At 41.9% G+C, this 22,346-nt stretch overlaps 1 long non-coding RNA gene across 8 annotated transcripts in view; it reads right to left on the bottom strand.

Moving 5' to 3' along the window:
• LOC307214346 overlaps positions 1-22,346 on the bottom strand; it is a 331,943-nt gene that overhangs the window by 36,428 nt on the left and 273,169 nt on the right. For 7 of the 8 annotated variants that reach the window (XR_013837946.1, XR_013837947.1, XR_013837948.1 and 4 more), the window contains one exon: positions 12,845-12,955. This is a non-coding gene — a long non-coding RNA (uncharacterized lncRNA). Of the gene's footprint in view, positions 1-10,041; positions 10,155-12,844; positions 12,956-22,346 lie in introns of those variants that run through there. The other variant, XR_013837953.1, reaches the window with a different exon arrangement.

Below are 22,346 nucleotides of genomic sequence, written 5' to 3'. Positions count from 1 at the left end.
TTTCCAGCAAATCCAGCATCTAGTGGGTTAAGAATGCAATTCTGTGCTCACTTATTCTGGAAGGTTATTAAGCTCTGTGAGAGTAGCTTCCAAGTACATAGTGCATAGAATGGGAGTCCCTGTCCCCGCTTCTGACCATGATCTATAAAGAGACCCTAATTTTCTAGGGTTAATATTTTGTTTTGGTTCCATATTTTACTTTTCCATTCCTGCATGGACTCTCAGTTGATTAGGGAGACCCTGATATTCTTTGATTGGCAACTACTTTTCAACTGGCTCACAGTTTGCCATCGCACAATAACTGCCTTCAGTTATTGATCTTCCCAACTCATGCCAGCTCATTAGAATGGGATCCGATTTCTCCCTATGCCACTTGGCACTGATCTTGAACTTGACTTCCTTGGAAACACATCACAGTTTGGCAGAATGTCTGCAAATTCTTTCACTGTGCAAATTAATTTTATTGGTTTGGGTTTTGGCCTATTCCCCCCCCTCCTTTTTTTAGTTGAACAAAATCCATCAGTGAGAAGTCTATATTTCAATTGCAAACCTACTAAACACACCAAGCGTCCTCTAATCCACCAGGGTGCAGGACACTTCAGAGTTGCTTCTTAGCAAACAGCTTTGGTCCAAAAGCAACAGGATAACTCCCGCAAATAGCAAACTTGGAATTCGTAGCTTGAAAGATGTAGCCTATGTGCAAGGTGACAAATGCCTGGAAATATTATTCAGCTTGCCAATGGAACATGTTTTCAATTTTCTCCTACTAGTTCTTCTACTAAGTGACTTCACCCTATTAGGCCAAACCAAACATTTCCCTACCCATGCTCTAAGGCCTTTCCCATTCAAAATACTGAAGGCAGAGGGATCTCCATGTATTCAGGAGACCATCTCCTGGCCATTAGCTCCTATCAGCTGACCATTTTGAGCTATTCACCAGCAATCTACCTAACAAAAGAATCCTTGGCCAGCAGCCTAGCCCCATGATTTAAAGCAATTTTAGTGTTATAGCAGATTATAGCATTAACAAGGCTATTTTCCAACTTGCAGTCAGAAATCACACACTCCACAGACACTTTTAGCAACTTTGGCTACAAAATATTTGAAGCAGAAATTCCACGGAGCAGTTTGCTGTGGCAAGAGTTGATGCAACAGAAAATATATGGAGCTTTCCACAGTGATGGTTGCCTGGGGAAGAAAATATCAATGCAAAAAACAAAAAAACAACACCCTGTACATTTGGATCAGCTGCTCTCCTGCTATAGAAAGTGCCACATGTACCCAAAAGACACTTTGGGGTGCAAGAACACTTGGCATAAATCAATAAATGCCCACATAGAGAGAGATTCCCTCATATAGCATAGTAGAGCCTTGCTTTCTCACACTATGGTATATAAGGAATTTCTGGGAAATGGACAGTCTGTTTGCACCTATGTTCTAGATCTGCTTATCCAACCCACTCCCTCTGAAGAGTCAGGAACATGAATGTCTTGTATTCTTTGACCAAGTGGAAAAGAAGGATAAACTCAAGTAGAGGAGGGAACGTAGGCTTCCCATTCCTTGTAAGAGTGTTGCATGATGGCTGAATGCCCATGAGGATGCTATTTTGGTAGAAGGGGCAATGGGGTGTTGCTCTGTCCTGTGATGATCCCTCATTGTGTGAGCCCATCAAGCTTTAGGATTGATTCACATTGCTCGTTTAAAAAATAAAATAAAATATGACATGGAGAATTTAACTCACATTTAACTCCCTGCTAACATGTTCCCTAAGGGACGTGGGTGGCCCTGTGGGTTAAACCTCAGAGCCTAGGACTTGCCGATCAGAAGGTCAGCAGTTCGAATCCCCGCAACGGGGTGAGCTCCCGTTGCTCGATCCCTGCTCCTGCCAACCTAGCAGTTCGAAAGCACGTCAAAGTGTAGTAGATAAATAGGTACCACTGTGGCAGGAAGGTAAACAGTGTTTCCATGCGCTGCTCTGGTTGGCCAGAAGTGACTTAGTCATGCTGGCCACATGACCCGGAAGCTGTACGCCGGCTCCCTCGGCCAATAAAGTGAGATGAGCCAGGGTCCCTTTACCTTTACCTTTACCTTTAACATGTTCCCTGTTGTATTTGCTGCTATCCCTGGTGCTCTTAGAAACACACAATACTGCACAATAACTCCAGGCTCTAAATTGGCTTCAGCTCTTGTAAATTAGGAGGAGATACAGGCTCTGAATCAAGAATACTTCCAGAGGCACAATGGGAGACATAAGAGTACACCTACTGTCCAGGTATTTGTAATAGATGTGACATATTTTTAAATGGTGAGGCAAGAAGTGGAAAATTATTCCCTCTAAAGATATTATATGCAAGGACTTGACTTGTTGTACAGTCCTTCTTACAGGGGAATAACTAGCCAACCATATTGAAAAAATAGTATTAATGGTCATGTGTACAGCTGTACTAACAGATGGATGCAATTTTTCAGTTTCATCTTGTTTTGGACTTTGCATAGCAGCAGTCCTACTGTATAGAGACAACTCTAGAGATGATTATATTGATGAAAAGATCAACTTAAATGGCGATTTTTATATTCAGCTTCTAAAAGAGCTGCTTAATCCATAAGTTAACTGTTAAATGACTTGATGGTTGAGAGCACTTGAGTAACCTGTCTATAATGTGCTAACTCCTCAGTTGGTAATTATTGATTAAGCTTATATTACTATTTGTAGTGCAAAGGAGTGGAAAGAAAATGTCTTATACTCGGTTTGATTTTTCTTAAGCTATTATAGCAAATGACTTTACAGCAAATGAAATTTCTGTGGAGCACTATCACAGAAAAAAAGCCTATGCATGACTACTCAGAAGTAAAGCCCATTCAGTTCAACGAAAATTTACTCTTGCGTAAGTGTTTATTACATTACAGCCTACAACGGAGTGAGTTTCATAAAATTAGAATGTACTCGTATAGGATTACAGTGTAGGTGTACTAAAATTGAATATCTGAATTGCTTGCTTAGAAATGTTATTCTAGTTGGAATGTATATCACCTATTCATTATCCAGTGCCAAACCATGATAGGAAATGATGGGACAACAAGACAATAGGAAGCATATTTGTATAACACTTTTTTGTAACAAAAAAAATAAATTCCTTCCAGTAGCACCTTAGAGACCAACTTAGTATGAGCTTTCGTGTATGCACACTTCTTCAGATACACTGAAACAGAAGAGTATCTGAAGAGTATCTGAAGAAGTGTGCATGCACACGAAAGCTCATACCAATAACAAACTTAGTTGGTCTCTAAGGTGCTATTGGAAGGAATGTTTTATTTTGTTTCAACTACGTCAGACCAACACGGCTACCTGCCTATAACTTTTCTGTAAGTGCCACAAACTCCTAATTAGCTCAGTAACCCTTACCGTAGCTCTATAAAACGGACAACTATTACTGTCTTTATATTATTACAGAGAGAAGGTAGATTGCCCAAGGCCCCCAATGAGTTCACCAAGCTCAATGAGTTGAAATTTTAACCTGGAACTTCCAGGTCACAGCTCATGCCATTAACTGTAATTTTCATACTCAAAGGGATCACATAGTGGGTAGGATGACATCACAGCAGAGCCGATCACATTTTGCCGTTAGTGGGAACACAGGACAGTTGAAAGTGATTAAACAAATAAGCAAAGAAATGTGTTATAAAATGACTAAAAAGAAGAGGCACTGCTGGGGGAGCAGGATGTTACTGAAAACTAATAGATTCAGCTTATCCCTTGATAGAAATAAACAGGACTTCATTCCAGATAAACGTGTTTCAGATCAGAGTGATAACACTGTTAAGCTTTTCCAAATGCAACTATTTCATGGAACCTTTTTCTTTCCTTCCAGATCATTTGGCATTCCTCTTTAAAACAGTATTTTTGAATTCTGAGCTTGATTTCCTTTTAAAGTTTCATGCTTCAGACAAAGTTTGATCTCTTTTTTTTCCCCTCCAACACTGATACAGTTTTAGAATACTGTTTAGTTTTATGCCTCTCACTTCTTTGACATTGTTCTGTAAGTGCTGTCTTCTTAAGAATAATGTTTCTTCTGTCATGGGTATTCTGCTATAGTTGTTCCATCTCCAAATATGTTTTTTCCATATCCACATGTCAATCAACACTCCCTTTAAATGAGCAAATGACAGACAGTAGAATTCAAATTAAGGATAACAGTTTTATGCTGAAACCTAACTGCTGATGGTACCAAAAGGTGTATGCGCATCAGAAGTGGGAAATATTCCCACAAAGGAAACGCATTCAAATATGTTTATTTCGCAAAGTAAATAAGGCTGGTGTTCCAGAAGAACATTTCTTGGAAAGAACTGCCTACGCAAAGTGAGCATGACCAAACTAGCAGCACACACACACTGGGCTTCCCTATTCATTTATATGAGGGAGGTAGATCTATCCACATAACTGGATATATGAATAGAGCCTTTTTCTCTTTTGATAGCCAGCCACCAGCCACTCCTTGATAAATAATAATAATAATAATAATTTATTATTTGTACCCCACCCATCTGGCTGGGTTTTCCCAGCCACTCTGGGCGGCTTCCAACAAAGATGAAAGATACACTAAAATGTCACATATTAAAAACTTCCCTGAACAGGGCTGCCTTCAGATGTCTTCTGAATGTCAGGTAGATGTTTATCGCTTTGACATCTGATGGGAGGGCGTTCCACAGGGCGGGCGCCACTACCGAGAAGGCCCTCTGCCTGGTTCCCTGTAACTTGGCCTCTCGCAGTGAGGGAACCGCCAGAAGGCCCTCGGTGCTGGACCTCAGTGTCCGGGCAGAACGATGGGGGAGGAGACGCTCCTTCAGATATACTGGACCAAGGCCGTTTAGAGCTTTAAAGGTCAGCACCAGCACTTTGAATTGTGCTCGGAAACGTACTGGGAGCCAATGTAGGTCTTTCAAGACCGGTGTTATATGGTCTCGGAGGCCGCTCCCAGTCACCAGTCTAGCTGCTGCATTCTGGATTAGTTGTAGTTTCTGGGTCACCTTCAAAGGTAGCCCCACGTAGAGCGCATTGCAGTAGTCCAAGCGGGAGATAACCAGAGCATGTACCACTCTGGCGAGACAGTCTGCAGGCAGATAGGGTCTCAGCCTATGTACCAGATGGAGCTGGTAAAGCAATATGGGGGAGTGCCAGACTTCATCAGGAATTTCTCCCATCATTGACTGCACACACAAACACAGTGGTGGTGAGTAATGCACAGTTATTGTCTTTGTTTATTCCCTGGAGTCTGTTCTGCCCTATGGGCATCTGATCTGTTGCTCATACATCCTCTCCCTGTATCCTTGCCTCATCCTTCTAACTCCACCTCCACGATCACTGCAACTATCATTTAGAAACAGCCATCCACGAATATATCAGGACCCAACAAGCTCAATTCTGCCTCCTTTTATTCTGACGTTGGGAAGTAACAACAACAACAACAACAACAACAACAACAACAACAACAACAACAGGAAATTATTGTTTCCTCACTCACTTAGGTTTGCTCTGCCCATTTGATAAACAAGAATACTACAAAATGCTTAGAGTTCCAATCAGTCCAGTGCAATCTTGTTTATTTTAACATGGAATCCTTATCTAACTAGGTGCTGGTAGCAATTTATCAAGGTCAACTGCCAGCGTGAAAGTCTTTGTCACACATTGTGCTTTAAAAATCACCCCCCACACACACACACACTTACTGCATTAAAAGCACGTTGGGCTCAGCTTGTAGACAAATTTGCAGACCTTTCACAAGAATAAACCATTTAAACTTTGGTACCAGCATTTCTATTTCAAGTCGGGCTGACTTGGAAACTATTCAGATTTATTTATTTTTGAGAGCATATTATGCAGTGTTTAAAAGTGTCTTCTTTCATTCATATATATATATATATATATATATATATATATATATATATATATGTTTCATGCTTCCTCCCTTCCCACTTTGGCTTCACTTGTCCTCATTGATACCATTATGCAGGCAAACCTTTAGTGTGGTGGTGCTACCCCATGGGTAGGCAAACTAAGGCCTGGGGGCCAGATCCAGCCCAATTGCCTTCTAAATCCAGGAATCAGCAAGTTTTTACATGAGTAGAATGTGTCCTTTTATTTAAAATGCTTCTCTGGGTTATCTGTAGGGCATAGGAATTCCTTCACATTCCCCCCCCAAAAAAAAAATATAGTCCAGCCCCCCACAAGGTCTGAGGGAACGTGGACCGACCCCCTGCTGAAAAAGTTTGCTGACCCCTGTGCTACCCTATCCACATACGCACTTTGTTTTTCCCTATAGTAGAAATACATGTCTCAACATTCTTCACTTCTCCATGAACATACCTAATCCCGTTAAAAGTTATTCATGACAATCCTGAAAGTAAGTCCTGTTGAGCTCAGTGGGGCATACTTCTGCACGGACATGCACAGAACTGCACCATACAACTGAAATCCTATGCCTACCCACCAGAGAATTAAATATAAATAGGAAATAAGCCCTATGGAACTCATGCTTCTGATTGTACTTTTATATCCCTTTGAAACCAACAGAATAAGATACCTTTCAATGCTTTTAGTGCATTTTATTTAATCCTACCTAACTTGGATTAGTGCCATATATATATGGTACCTTCTAAACTGGGCAGGTTTTGTGAGAAAGAAGGGTGTAAGTAATAGGGAAGTTGAAATAAGTTCCTATTCTCCTTAAAGAGCTTATTGCAAGCTGTCTGGCTGGTTGCAAAGTTGGGATGAAAAGCATTAATTTATTTTTCCTCCAATGTGTGCTTTGATTTTCTGTCTGGGGAGCGGAACCGGCCCGGCACCCAAGTGCTAAATGAAGATGGCAAAGTAATAACAGTTAATAATAGTTTTTAAAGATTTGCCACCTGTTGTATCAAAACATGCTTAAAAACCAGATATGAAACATATGGTTCTTCCTTGGCTGTGAAAAATGAACAGATGCTACAAAATGCCCAAACTTGCAAACAACTACAACAACAAAGGGGGTGGGCATATGAGAAACAGACAGAGATGATCATGTGATCAATGATAAGCTTTTGAAGATCAAGATGTAACATAAGATTACAAGCTTTTGAAGCTGAAGGACCAAGAAGCAAGAGCTAGGATGTGCTCACACGTGCATGCAGGACATGGCACTCTTGGCTTTTTTGACGTGGCATGTCAAATAACAAGCTTATAGGGGCCATCCTGCTTTTCAGTGGCGAGGCATCCATATACTACAGAGGAAACCCCTTTGGCCCCGTGCCTGGATACAGTGCCCAGCAGTCCAGAGCTGGTTCACACATGTACATGACCACACAATAAAAGTGATAGCTTGCTGCATGTATGAATGAATGAGTCATCACAGATGTAACACTGCAGGCAGAACTGCCACTCTGTTGTCTCGCATCACCATGAGTGCCATGCTTCACTGAAGGCAGTGCGCACGTTCAACCGGGAACTGTAGTTTATCCCTACAGGGCTACAGTGCTGGGCACCCTCAACAAACTATAGTTCCCAGGACTCTTTGGGGGAAGTCAGGTGCCTTAAATGTGGTTTAAATATATGTTGTATACACAGCCCTACTTAAAGCGAAGTGGACTTTCATCTCCTCTTAAATGATAATAAATCAGCTTGTGCGCTTGTCTTCACTTTAAAGTTTTTTTTTTTTTTTTTACAAATTAACTTATCCCTCACTTGAAAGCACTGCAGCTGCACATCACAAAGCTGACGTGGTGATAAATGAAAAATGGATGTGATTTATTAATGTGCAAACTGTATTTAAAAATCATTTTCAATTCTTGTCACTCTAATAATCCCTCCCACACTTCAGCTAGATACGGCTATAGCACTTCCTTCTCCTGTATTCAAAGGGAGCTAAAGGAATAGTATTGCCCCAATTTGTGGGGCTTGTGCTGAACTCATGTTTCTGCAGAATCAAAAAGCCCAGAAGCTGTGCAACCCTGATAAGATCATCTGCAATAGTGTTTGCCAATCATCTGCTGGAGGCTGGGGAGTGGGGACGATGCATTCCACTCCTCCCCCCTCTCATTTCTGAACTGATTGGCACTGTTTCCAAGAGTCTGACTAAGGCTGCACGGCCCAAGCTAGTGTTTGGGGTTTCCAACCAGACAATATGCACACACAGCAGCCTGCTGGAATGAGGCCTTTGGATGCAATCTTGAGCGCACTATGCATACAACTGGGGATACGTTTGGCTCAGTTTTCAGTTTAATACAAACCTCCCTAATTCTCACACTCTGAAACAATATGTTGTTATAAGAATTCTAAGGTCCCAAATATAAAATAAGCGTTTCATAAATTCACAAGGCAAACACATACATAAGTATATAAACCACGTGTCTAAAATAGTACAGGAGAACAATCCTGAAGTCATTTGGACTCTCCCAGTGACCTCAAATATTTCTCTGCAAGGAGGAAGGAAATGGGAAAGCCTCTCCATTGTCTTTTGCTTACCTGTCTTAAGGGTGTCTTTGTGTATGAATAGGGTGTGCCTGCGACCTGGATTCAGGAATTAAAGTATTTACCATCACAAAAGAATGGCCGGGCTGTCCAGGTAACGCAGTCAGTGACCATTATCCTGGTAGACAGGATTTCTGCTGTAGACCGCTTCTTTCTGTGATGTATGTATGATGTTTTAGGGGTGGTCTCTGGCTACAGGGTAGGCAACTTCAAAAATCTCTATAAGGGCTTGTGCATCATCCTGCCTCCTGTGTGTGAAGGGGGCACCCTGTTGCAACAGTTAATACATATCAGGCTTACTAGCTGCCTTGCTTCTCAATATTCTCTGGGTGGCCTCTGTTATTTTCTCCTTCCAATAGGGAACCTACTTAAGGACTCTATACGGGCTCTTGGATACCTCATAATGGAAAAGGAGCAGTTTTTCTTACAAGATTGTGAACTGAAAGGCAGCTATATGCTTCCAGAATCTGCACTTCTCTGAATGTTGTGATGTAATCCTCCAACCAAAAATATGTACAAATGTACATATTAGGAAGAGGGATTAAAAATACATATACCCACTGTCAGGGAACTGCCATCGGAGCGCAGGGTGGTGGAGAGGCTCTCGGACGCTGGGGAGGGAACCAGCAGGGAAAGAGGGAGATCTTCCGCTGAGGAAGAAGGGAAGGAGGAGGAGTCGGAGGGAAGGCGCAGGGACGCTTCCAGCGAGACCAGTGGAGAGAGCTCAGGACCTCCCCTGGGGACGCCCACTCTGCGCAGAAAGCTGTCGCGCAGAGAATCCAGGCGGAGACTTTCTGTCAAGGAGCTCTTATGTTGGAAGAAGTTCAGGAAACGCCCACTGACGGATTCTGCCAGTGATTAAGGCAGCCATAAAGTAAGGGCTGTCCGGTCAGGGAAAGTTTTAGCCAACTACTCAGCTTGGAGCGGTTTTGGCGCTTAAGCACAAGCAACCCCTAATCCCTTTACACCCACTTTTGAAATACAAACATGCATTATACTGGGAACAGAAATCTGTATTTGCATAGTAGGCAGAAAGACATGCAAGAATGTGTTTGTTAAGAGCCTATAGAACTCCTTTCTTAGCAGCAGCTAGGACTTTATACGCAGGGGAATAGAGATCATCAACTATACCAGGTATCAAAGAATGGCATGGTAAAATATGGGGCTGAGGATTAATCGTTAAACTAACTCACTTTATCAGATTTAGAGAACAAAAGCAAAGTCAGGATAATTTTTGGTCAAGATGGAGTAATTTTACTGATTGTAGCAGGAGATATGGGCAACTTCCAGGCATGTGCTAAGAGTTTATGTTGTTATGGGAGAATAAAAATTATGCTGATGCAAATCAGTTGTGGTTGCCTCTCACAGGAAATCTATATTATAAGCACTATATAATTCAGAGTAGTTTTATGAGTTTGCCTCTTGATTTTTTTTAAAGTGTCTATTAGAAATAATTCACAGAAAAATGCTGTTGAGTTTTTGCAAGACAAAAACAAATCACAAACCATTGCAGAGATGTAGCAAATTGAATTTTAGATTGGGGGGTGGGGAGAGAAACTGAGAGTACACAGAATGGCAGATTTTTCCATCCCAACTTAACAGCAGGGGGTTTTTCCCCAGCTCCAGCACCTCTCAGGTAGGCACCATTGTGATTCTACGAGAAAAAGGGAGAAGATCGTTTTGAGCTTTGGCACCTCTTTTTCTAGAAAAACAGCACTGCTTAACAGTCCAGTAAAATTTGTGGTATTTAAGTTGTCTGGGCCAGAGCACATACCATCCAGATAATCTATGGTTGAATTTCCCCTATTTATTTATTTATTTATTTATTTATTTAAAAAATAAGTTTAGGGGACTCCACATTTGATCAGAGTAGTTTGTGTTGAAGGTTGAGGAGCTTCATCCTACAGTTCTTTGTTTGTTTAAAACACATTTATTGAAAAGTTGCACTGGAGCTCTGTCTACTGCCATAATACCACAGAACGATCACTCCAGCCCTCAATCCCACATCACTGTCATGTTGGCTCACCAAAAACCCTCAATAGGCAACCCGATTACCAATCTGTTTCAAAGTGAAGAACCTCAGGAGAGCCAATTGTGAACTTCCCTGCATCACCCATGTAGGTTGGCTCTCAGTGTCTTGCAGCACTGCAAGCTTGCCTTTGAAACATCTGTCCTCTCTGTTGGCTTCAGAATTTTGAATTCCTCCTTGAGGGGATGGCTCTCATTCTTCTATTTTCAAAAGACTACAGACCATTCCCTTCTGTTCTCTGACATTTATGAATAATTAAGTTCCCAGTCTCTCTCCCCCACCCCCATTTTTTCCCTATTGCCCTTCTTCATAATAAGGTGTGCTCAGCTCCTCAGTACTAAAAAGTGGTCCCATTCATAAATCACTCATATTTGGCAAGAATAACTGTGGCTGCTATCATAGCCTTTCTCTCTGTGAGTCAGTGCTGCCATTTACTTTATTTCTGTAGCCATGTGCAATTTCCTTTTGATCTCTACTGTCAGGTCTTTTTTTCTCCTTTTTTTTTTTTTTTTTGCTTGGTGTTTTGGAACCATGTGAGTGTTTAGGAAAGAAATCCTTTCCTTATTATGTGTCCCTTATCTCATTATCTTGCATTTCTCTGTATTTAATTGCATAAGCCACTTGGGCTCCTTTGGGCCTGGTCTATCAGAGTGATTCTGTCATTTTGCCCTTCTTTCGATTGATTGCTACTTCCAAGGTATATACAAGCAACAAATTTCATTACCTCGTAGGTCACAGAAAGTTGTGATACTGAGCTGAACATTGCGGGATAGAGACAACAGCTAAATGTTGTGGCAGGAGCAACTGTCTCCCCTCGACCAGATGCTGGGAATCAGAGTTAGGGAAAATACTGTTGCACTCAAATCCTGCTACCTTTGAAGGTGACCCAGAAGCTACAACTAATCCAGAATGCGGCAGCTGGACTGGTGACTGGGAGCGGCCACCGAGACAACATAGCACTGGTCCTGAAAGACCTACACTGGCTCCTAGTACGTTGGTGCTGACCTTTAAAGCCCTAAACGGCCTTGGCCCAGTATACCTGAATGAGCGTCTCCACCTCCATCGTTCTGCCCGGACACTGAGGTCCAGTGCCGAGGGCCTTCTGGCGGTTCCCTCGCTGTGAAAAGTCAAGTTACAGGGAACCAGGCAGAGGAACTTCTCGGTAGTGGCGCCCGCCCTGTGGTACGCCCTCCCACCAGATGTCAAAGAGAAAAATAACTACCAAACTTTTAGAAGACATCTGAAGGCAGCCTTGTTTAGGAAACCTTTTAATGTTTAATAGGTTATTGTATTTTAGTGTTTTGTTGGAAGCTGCCCAGAGTGGCTGGGGAAACCCAGCCAGATGGGCGGGGTATAAATAAATTATTATTATTATTATTATTATTATTATTATTATTAATTATTATTATTATTATTATTATTATTATTATTATTATTATTCTCAGCGTCCTACACATGGGAGCCAACTCCTAGGGGTTGAGGGGTCTTTGCGCACCCTACTAAAATATTTGAAGGGGATGCCCCCTTCAAATGGTGTGCGTGCACTGTGTTATATAATTGCTTATGTGGGGCAGGGCTTACCTAGGCCCCTCCATATTTTATTTAAGTTGGCACCCCTGGTCCCACAAGCATCTGATTGGCTACTGTGAGAACTTAAACTAGGTGGGTCTTTGGCCTGATCCATTTTGTTCTTAGCACTTTTTACAACTAACCTTTACACCTTATTTACAGGGGCGTAGCAACGGGGGTGCGGTCCACACCAGGTGTCATCCTGAAGGGGGCTGACATTCGGCACGGTCGCCCCACCCGCGACTCCCCCAAGCCCGGTGAGCGGTAAAGCAGCTGCTGCGGCTCTCCCCCTTCCCCCAGCTCGCTGTAGGCTTGGGAGACATGGGGGGGGGTGGAATGTCATCCCTCTTCAGCCTGAAGGGGGGTGACATTTGGTGCCCCCCCATGCGCCGAGATCGACCCCCAGAGAGGATTGCGCAGCTGCTCCAATCGGCCCCATGGGTGGATCGCCCTGCCCCTTGGGTGGATTGGCCCCACCCATGGGCAGATCGTCCCGCCCCCAGGGGCACGGCATATGTGCCGCTCCGGATGCCGGAGCACCTAGCTACGCCACTGCTTATTTATTGGTGTGGCAACCTCTGCTTGCTTACACATTTATGTAAGTTGTATCTACAGGCTAATTTAATGACTTTGCAGGACAAACCTTGGCATGCTACAGAACACATCTGATCTGAAAGCCCAATTGCATTTATTTTCTGGGGTGGTGGTGACACTCTTCTTTTCCTACAAACAACAGACCTACTTACCTGGCCAGTGAGTGTGCGATTCATTTCATAATCTTTTGTACCAAAGAAGTCGTCTTTCCACAGTAGTTCCACCACTTCACACGACCAGTTAGCAATAGGAAACTCACCAGCCTGCAAGGGAAGCATATAAAAATTATATAATTGCATTTTATCTGCTTTTTTAAACAAAGATCATAGCTTATGATCCAGCAATTGCATTTAGTGCCTTCCATAACAGCCCCTTTGTGGGCTTAAAGTCTGTCATAAGCCTGTTCGATAAACTGTCAATAATACTTTTAATTTATACTGCATTCTCACACCAGTTTATTTCATTTCCCTGATGTTTCCCTAACATTTTGCTTCCAGAAAAAAATCCATTTGCAAATAACACAGAAATGAGCACTAAACCTGCAGTATATTCTACCGTGGAAGTGGCTTTTAAGTCTTGTGAAAGTGCAACTACGTATAATGCAGAAAGTAACAGTTGGGGAAATGTTGGGGAAAATGGAATAAACTGCCCTGTGAATGGAGTATCAATTTTTCCGGACGCCACTTAGTAGCTGTGGTTGGCAAATATGACCGTTATGTCCATGCTTCCAGGGAGTAGTGCATCATCTGAAATAACCTTTGCATTTCCAGTATTCTATAGTGTAGGGGTCTGTTGGGCTGCTGCACTTTAAGTGACACCTCAGCTGTGCCAGCACGGGAAGCTAAGGGCAGCATCGCCCAGATATAATGCCACTAGGAAGTACTGCTTCTTCCTCTTACGCTGATTCAAAGTGTGACCAAGAGAGTCAATCAGGGATAGTGAGGAAGCATGAGTGGATGCAGCTGCAGCCTTAGAATGGCCTTAGAGTGCCCAGACATGGGTTGAAAATATGAGAGGTGAAGTACCAAGAGACCTCAAGGGAAGGTAGGCCCAAAGGCAAGGAGAAAGCCAGGGAATTAGCCTGGAATGAAATTCAAAATCCCGGTTGAAAACATGCCTGTTACTTTATACTATAACAGGTATAAAGTAATTGATGCCATTGACCAACTGGTGCTGATTTACCCAAGTTCCTCAGACTTGAAAATGGTCCAGGAGAAGCCTTAGAGGCAGCTTGGGAACGGACATCAGTAGGGCACAAGATTGGACCATCTCCTTTTACGGAGGAAGAACAGGTACCTTTTGTTCTGATGCTCCTAACTCCACTCAATGAACCTAGTGTTGAGGTTGATTGTTTTCTGCAAGTTATAGGTCCTGCTAGTCATATGATTTGGAAATGGAAATGATATGAAAACCCCATAATATATTGACCATTGTGGCTGTTGTAAATTGAAAACGCTGCTAAGATGCTGTATAATGGCTGGTGATAGGCCAGCACTGTGGTTGAAATGGGGTCTCTGGCCCTGCTCTGGTGCCAAGATGTGGGGTTGTACCCTGTTGTGGGAACTGGGAACCATAAACCTAAGCCTATCAGAGTGTTGGTGTAACATGAGACCTCATCTAAACAGTGAAGTATTGTAAGATATCGCATTGATAATTGTACTGTTACAAGTTATTTATTCCAGGGAAATACAGAAGATGTAATTTACTCGCTGGTAACCATGATGCAAATGTCAGGCCTCATGTAGATTATCCACCTTCCCAGATGTGTATGTCTCGTGCATTTACAAACATACTGGGAGAACCTAGAACTGAATTCTGCATGCTTAATTCATGCAACCTTTACCCTGCAATGTGCTACAGTTCTGCCTAGGAACTCATTATGCCACATCAAGAGAAGGATATTAGCAAAGTATACACATACTCACTCTACCTATCTCTTATAACAACCTTTATGCCCCAATTTTCAGCTCCTTTAAATCAGCATTATAATTACACTAATAAGAACAATGACTAATAACACCTCTTCAGGTATTGGGCTGACATAATTTTACAGGGTCATATGATGCCATGAGTTCATTAAAATATTTTTATTACAAGATTCACTAATGCAATTCATAAATGGATTATTTTTTTAAAAAAATAATACAATACAAATTAAAGTGCATGTGCCTAGTTAATACATTTATTCTGAGCACTGTCTTCGCTTGGCTAAGAATCTGGCTAAGAATCTGTCACCATATTTCTGTACTTATTATGACTCTTTAGTTGCTGTTGATGAAACTGGATGGAATACAATGAAACCATGAAACAAATAACCATCTATTAAGCCAAGGAAAGGCACACTTTTTAAAATGACATATTACATGCAATGCAATAATGGGATTTCCCCAATGTATAAAGGGCCTATTTGCAGCTAAGATGAATGGAGGCACCGAGAAGACCTTATGCACCCTGACCTTTCTAGAGATAGTTGAATAAATTGTGGGACTTACCATGCAATCCTGTATGTCTTTACCCAGAAGCAAGTGCCACTGATTTCAGTTCTCCCGGGCAAGTGGATATAGGATTGCAGCCGTAGAGAGTGGTATCTGCCTAAACAGTTCTGCTACTTCAAGCAGTCTCAGCTGTGCAATGGAACTTCCTTGCTCTCTCCCTGTGCGACCCCTAAATCTGCTCCAGGGCTTCCCCCAACCCTCCAGAGTAAACTTACAGAGGGCACCTGGGAGGGAGCACACAAGGAGAAGAAATGGTTGGGACATACCATTGTGCAGTTAAAATTTCTTGCACTAGCCACGCTGTTTAGTTGGACACCGTGCAGTGTCCCTGAAATATATTAATATATTGAAACTTTATAAGTAAAAGAAAGTCTTCTGAGTTGGTAAATCTGTGTTCACCAGTTCAGAGTGCATGGTGCTCACATAGCTGACGAGTCTTCTGCTATTCTGCACAATTCTCTCCACACAGAAAACAAGTATTTCATAGCTTGAACCATTCTCTTGGACTTCTGGGGTTGTTGTTGTTTTAATGAGGGGCATTCAGTTATGTGAATTCTCTGCCTACTGTCTGAAGTTGTACAGCCCAGACACAGACTGACCATGCCAGTGAGAACTACGGAAACTATATTATAAGTGCCTTCTAAAAATCAGGATTTTGATAACCCTTCTTATAGTAAATTGGAGGCTGTTTTGCAGAACGAAATAGGCACCTTCAACTTGTAATCTTATGTAGATGCGATTTCTATCTATTCTGTGCGTGTCCTGGAAATGGTTCGTTTATAGAAATGAAACAGTCGAAACGCTTCGAGAGGTCCCTGATGGCTTTTTCAAGTTGGCAAAACTTGAGACGTACCTTGGACACTTGGTAAAATGCCAGTTGGCGATGAATAATAGACATATCTCTGTCACAGCAACTTGTAGAGGAAGTTGCTGCAACTAGCCTGGTGAGGCAGCTGGGGTAAACTCCAACTGCAGCAAGAATAGGAAGGAAGTGTCTGATCATGTAATGTTCTGTGCATGTCTTTGTTTCCACTGTGTCACATTCCTTATTATATTACACGCCATACAGTGCCCTCCCTTTTTTACATGCATTGTCCATTATTATATTAGAGCTGTCATTATGATGGACAGAGGAGTGTGGCAGGAGGGCCTCTGTATTGTAGGGAGCTCTTGAGGAGTGCAGTGTTCTGCTGAAAGAAACATTTGGCATACCCCGCTGCAAGATCCCTGTGAGTGTTGGGCCACCCAAAAACAGGAATGGAGAATAGGTTAGCCTCATTGCATTCCTTATCCCCCTCCCCCATAGTAATAAATGATAGCTATTCATTTATATGGGAGAAAGCAAAGGAGCGGCATAAAGAAACACCCATTTTATTTTATTTTATTTTATTAAAACCTTGCAATATCATCTTAAGACTTGGAAAGCTTGAAACTGCAATTGACTTGGGCATTGCCTTGGGGTCACTGGTGTAAACTGCAATGCAGAATGCATTCTCCCCCCCCCCCCCTTACTATTATTATTTTTTAAATCCCATATCCCAATAGACACAGACATAGACATAAGCAGCAGCTGGACAGCAAACAGTCATGTTGAAAAGAATGAGTATTTAAATATTCAGCTCCCATTTTTGAAAATTGCATTGCAATTTTGAAAGCACATTTTCACTTAGGAAAATTAGGCCTTAGAGTCCTGCTGCAGATGACTGACAGAGCCAGCTCCCTGTCAATCTCCTAGAGCTCTGAATGCTGATTAATTCCCCATTTAAACTGCATGACTACATTTCACATTGTATGCTCGCATCATGAGGAACAGTAATGTCTCTGCTGGATTTACTGAGATGCTAAAAGAATGAAAAGGGAAAATAGCGGCAAACCCTTTTGCAGAGACTTTTCGGTTGCAGAAGGGTTTGGCTCTGCATCTGATGACTGGGCTGGAGTCTATACCTGAGATTTCTGAGCTGTATAGGAACGTAGAAGCTCTTGATCTGACCTCTCAACCTGTCTTCTATCTAGGTATTGGCTGTCTCACCAAAGAAGTGCCTGTTTTACATGACATTAGCAATGTACTCATAGAAGAACCTATGAAATCGCAAGCATGTGGAAAGTAAACTGAAAGAGTTAAAACATGTTTACTTCATTTATTATTTAATTTATATGCCACCCTTCCTTCCAAAGGAGCCGAGGGTGGCAAACAAGAAGTGATAAAGCAATAAACACATCTTTTTTAAAAAATCCAGTGCAGATGCAGACTGGGAAAGATTTCAGCTTAAAAGGTTTGTTGAAAGAGGAATATAATCAACAGGCACTGGAAAGACATATGGGATGCTTACACACGGTACAGATAATTTTTATGCTGTCAGGGTCTTGTTGGTGCTGTTAACAAGGTTTAAAATTATTTCACATGGCTACAACATTTGTTGTGAATAAGCAGATACTTGGATGCAAGGGGAAGCTATTCTGCCATGACCTGCAGAAATGAAATGGATGACACAATCTCTTTTATTAGTACAAGGAGGTACCATTTAGAAAATGGAGGGTGCAGCCTCCATCCTGGTGCTCCAAACCATAGGTTCAGACCATTCCTCTAGAACAAGGGCAGCCGATGAGGTGCTTTCACCACTTTGGGGCCTGTCGGCCAAAAAATTGTATATAAATAAACTGTTCCACACTTCCAGGTGTTGTTGGGCCACAGTTATCACCACAAGAGCCAACTCCTAGGGGCTAAGGTCCCTTTGGGCCTCCCCAGTAGAATATTTGAGGGGGCCGGGGCCCAAAGTTGATGGCACTTGCCATTAAAATGGTTGGTGGGTGTGTCACGTCTTGTGATCAAGTATACGGGGTAGGGCTTACCTGATACCCCCCCCCCAATATTTTATTCAGGTTGGCACACCTGCCACTATCCCTGACTATTGGCCATGCTCATACTAGTAAGTAGAGTATGAGACTTTTAATCTCAGGGCTCTAGTTTCGAGTCCCACAGTGGGCAAAAGACTCCTGCATTCCAGGGATTTGAACTAGGTGAGCTTTGTGGTCCCTTCAATCTCTTATGATTTTGTGTTTTAATGATTCAGTGAAATTGGTTTATGTACTAAGGATGCATGCTGAACTCCTAAATCCCTTGTGACATCGGTGTTTGAGTTGAGATCACTACTAGGGTATTAAAGAAATAAGGGATAAAATCATTTTTTGAAACATAAGGTACTTTTTGCAATTTAATCTTGAATTCATCCAAGAGTAGGGATGGAGGAAAATTTCAATTTGGTACAGATTTCAGGCAGAATCTATCAGATTTGCACTTTCCAAAACCATATGCAGACCAAGACACAACTATCTTTTGAAATTCACACTCATCCAAATTTTGTGGTGCATTTCTCTAACTACGCTAATCAATGCTTACAAAAATGCATATTTTAGGTGAAAGTGTGCATTAGGATAACATGCACAAATACATTATTTATCGGGGGGGGTTGTTTGCAAAAATGTGTACAAAATTGTATGTAAACATGTGTTTATTATGAGAAATTTGCACTACAATGCTGCTGAATTTTTGCAAGGATTTTTCTTTAAAAGAAACACAATGAATTGATGCAAAATGTGATTAATTGAATTTAAGACTGGAAAAACAAGAAACTAAGAGAACTGAAATAGACAAGTCCTTCCATCCCTGTCTAGGAACATTACTTTCAAGTTACCATTGGATAGAGCAGCTTTCTCAAACTTGAATTCCCAGATGTTGGACTACCAATCCCATCATCCCTGACTGCTGCCCCTGCTGACTATGGATGATGGGACTTGCAGTCCAGGAACATCTGGGAACCCAAGATTGAAAAAGGCTGAGGTAGAGAGAGGTGGCTGCTTTGGGCAACTGATCTGGGTGTCACAAAAGAACAGCGAATTGTGAGTTAATTCATGTATTATTAATTTTCCCCACGTAAAGGAACTTGTGGGATTTTCTGCCTCCATCTCTGAAGGATTAAAATTTAAGAGGGCACCCAAGTACTTTGTGGCTACTCAGGGTGATTCAACAACAGTATTTGGTCATGCCTCATGTAGAGTTGAAGTAGCATCCCTGCCTTGCTCCATGTAGTAATTGCTGCAATGTTCATAATGCAGAATCCGTGTGTGCTAAGTCTTACCTGTCTTTCCCCACCCTTTCCATTGTGTCTCATTTTTAATTATCTTTTGCCAGGCTAAGTAAAAAGAGGGGGTGGAGTGGAAGGGCCTGTCCAATGCAAAATAAGGACCCGTTGCACTAGGAGAATAAACTGGGCACATAATGACAAACACATTTTGTTTTAATCCTTTCATCTCCTTCTTTAGCTCCTTTTTGTTTCAGCTGCCATAAACACTTGCTGTGAAGCCAGTGTTCTGTTCTGAAAAGATCCCTGCTCCCCCACCCCGTTTTATTTTATTTTTTTATTTTTTTGGTATTCCTCTCATTTCTGTTGAAACATGACACTCAAATTGGAGATAGGAGCAGAGATCAGCAAACCCTGTCAGCTCTTGTCAACCTAGGTGTAACAGTGTGATCTTCTTAAATTGCTGCTAATCTGCCAAAAATCTCTTTTATCTGCAGTCTCCATCATGCTGTTTGCTCACATTTGGTTAACACTTTAAATTTCCCTTTTGGAGGTGTCACTGTTAGCCATTTAGTAACTAAGAAGAACTGTGAGAGCAGCTTAAAGCGCATGGATTTGGGAAGCTAGAAAAGCTGATTAGCTATTCAGGGAGAATAATCTTATTGAAAGTAGTAAGAGCTGTATAAAGAATGCTTTTCCCTTTCCCCATAACAATCTTCTAATTATGTTGTCAAGCTTGCTGTCGTGTTCTCCCCCTGTGCCATTAAGGAAACCATTTTCTATGTTAAAAAAGAGATTTCCAGATCGTGATGATGTTTTGCTGATTTTTTTTTTATTGTTTAAAGAATCTGTGTGTATTAAACCAAACATTAAAAAATGATTCATCTGCAGCATAATTATCTGAGATGAGGAGCTCAAGGTAAGGGTGCTGGGGAGAGAAGCAAGGAGGGGTGTGTGTGTGGTGGGTGGGATTAGTATTTCACATAAGTGTAAAGGGTTTTCACCTAAATGGCTGAGTTCTGAATCTAGCAGGCATCTTTGCAGCTGAAAAGCAGTCATAAATCAATAGCAGAGCCTGGGGTCAGTAGCAAGGCCAACAGATCACCCTCTGAGGCCCTTCTTTGTGTGGACCTCACTTCTACGAGAGGACCTCACTTCTACGAGAGGTACAGAGGGTCACAACACAAGAACGGGCCTTTTCTGCAGTGGCTCCCCATTTGTGGAATGGGGGTTCAGAGGTTGAGTGGCCATCTCTCATGGATGCTTTAGCTGAATTTCCTACATTTCAGGAGTTGCACTAGAAACATGACCCTAGGGGTCCCATCCAGCTCTATGGTTCTGTTTTTCTGCTTCAATAATATTTCATTATGTTCCTATCATTTTATGTAATTGTATTTTGTATAAGTTATTATATATATGGCATGTTCTATTTACAAACAAAACATTTAAATAGCTACTTTTCTATCGGTAGGATGGGATTAGAATCATGGGCGTATCCAGGATTTTTGTTGGGGCAGGGCAGGCTTTTGTTACGGGAGCCAGAACCTCAGATTTGTATTGATTTGTATTGATTTTTTCTTATTTGTCCCTGGTCCCCACTTGGCTTTGTCCATGGGTGTGCACAGGAGGGAACAAGGTCAGAAGGGGGCCACGGTCAGAAAAGGGTTGGGAAACACTGATCTAGAAGATACCACTGGGCTAGCTCTGCTCTAGGATGAGCAAGAAACAGACCCCCCCCAAAAAAAAAAATAAAAGCAGGTGGATGAAATGACAAAGTTGCAGAAGCAGGGTCTCATTGCCATCTGTTACCTTACAAAGCAAACAAGCAGCAATCCCGGACACAATGAAGTGGGGTCTAACCATGTCCCAAACACTGCAGTCTCTGAGTGAAAGAGATGGGCTGGCTACTATACAGAGATGCATATTTCTCCTTTATAAGTGAGGAACAGGTGCCTTTAAAGTGTGTTCAGCACAGAGATTGAGCTAAACTGGAATGAAGTTAACAATATGGTTGCATTCTTCTTCCACACTCTAAAATTGCATGCCCTGCAAGAACCACTTAATTACTGGCCAATACAAAAACAGCAGCAAGGTAGAAGGTGATGGATGCTCCAAATAAAACAGAATATTGTGGAAAATGTAGAATGCTTCGGAGCTTAAACCACAAACTTGACAAGAATTAAAAATGAAAAGAAATTATTTACATAGGCATGTCCAGTCATAAAGGCAAACAGAGAGCAATAGTCAGGAATGCCAAAATCCCAGGGTTACTTGCTATGGCTATGTAGATGCTTTCGAGGAAACCCACGACCTACACTAATTCAGAAAGTGCACCAAGGCAACTTAGCAGCTTATTTACCCAAAGCTCTTCCAGAGGACCTTTTTACCAAACAGTCAACCTGATTTGCTTGCCCAATGTTTATATGCAGGTTAGACAATATTCAGTCTTTATTGCACATTCATTCTGATTTGTGTGCAGGGTGGTTTCACAACAATGAGCATTCATTCTGATCGGCTTGTGTGCTGTTTATGCACCTTCCCACTAAACATTTGTTTGCAAATGTCCCTTATAAAAGAAAGGGAGATTTGTTGCACTCAGACGATTCTTTTCCCACAAAATACTGGTGGTCGCTGGAACCCCGAATCATAACACTTGCAGTGTCAGGGAAGAAAATCACAGTGCAAGCAACAAACATATCAAGTCATCAGGATTTTTTTTTATTATTATCACAATTTCCCTAGTGCTCGCTCATCAGAATGAATGAAAAGAGCTGTGTGTGTTTTCTCCACCACCATACTTTATAACACATGGTAAAGTTTAGGAGCCTTTTCCACTGTTCAGGCTTTCTTACATTTACTTCTAGATAAGTTGGTTGTCAGCATTCAAGGCCACTCTGTGGCATAAACACTGCAATCATGGAAAGGTGACAAAACAGTGACAGGCATTAAACATGAAAATGGGGACATGATATCCCAGTCAACCCTCGACCGTTTAATGATTGGTTCTTATACTGCTCAGCATATGATAAGCCACAAAATGGAGATGATGGCAAAAATTTAATTTGCCTCAGAAAGCAAAG

Source organism: Podarcis cretensis, assembly GCF_951804945.1.
Source record: "Podarcis cretensis genome assembly, chromosome: 4".
Taxonomy (NCBI): Eukaryota; Metazoa; Chordata; class Lepidosauria; order Squamata; family Lacertidae; genus Podarcis; species Podarcis cretensis.
The sequence above is the reverse complement of the archived record's forward strand: the minus strand, read 5'-3'. Positions and strand labels throughout refer to the sequence as shown.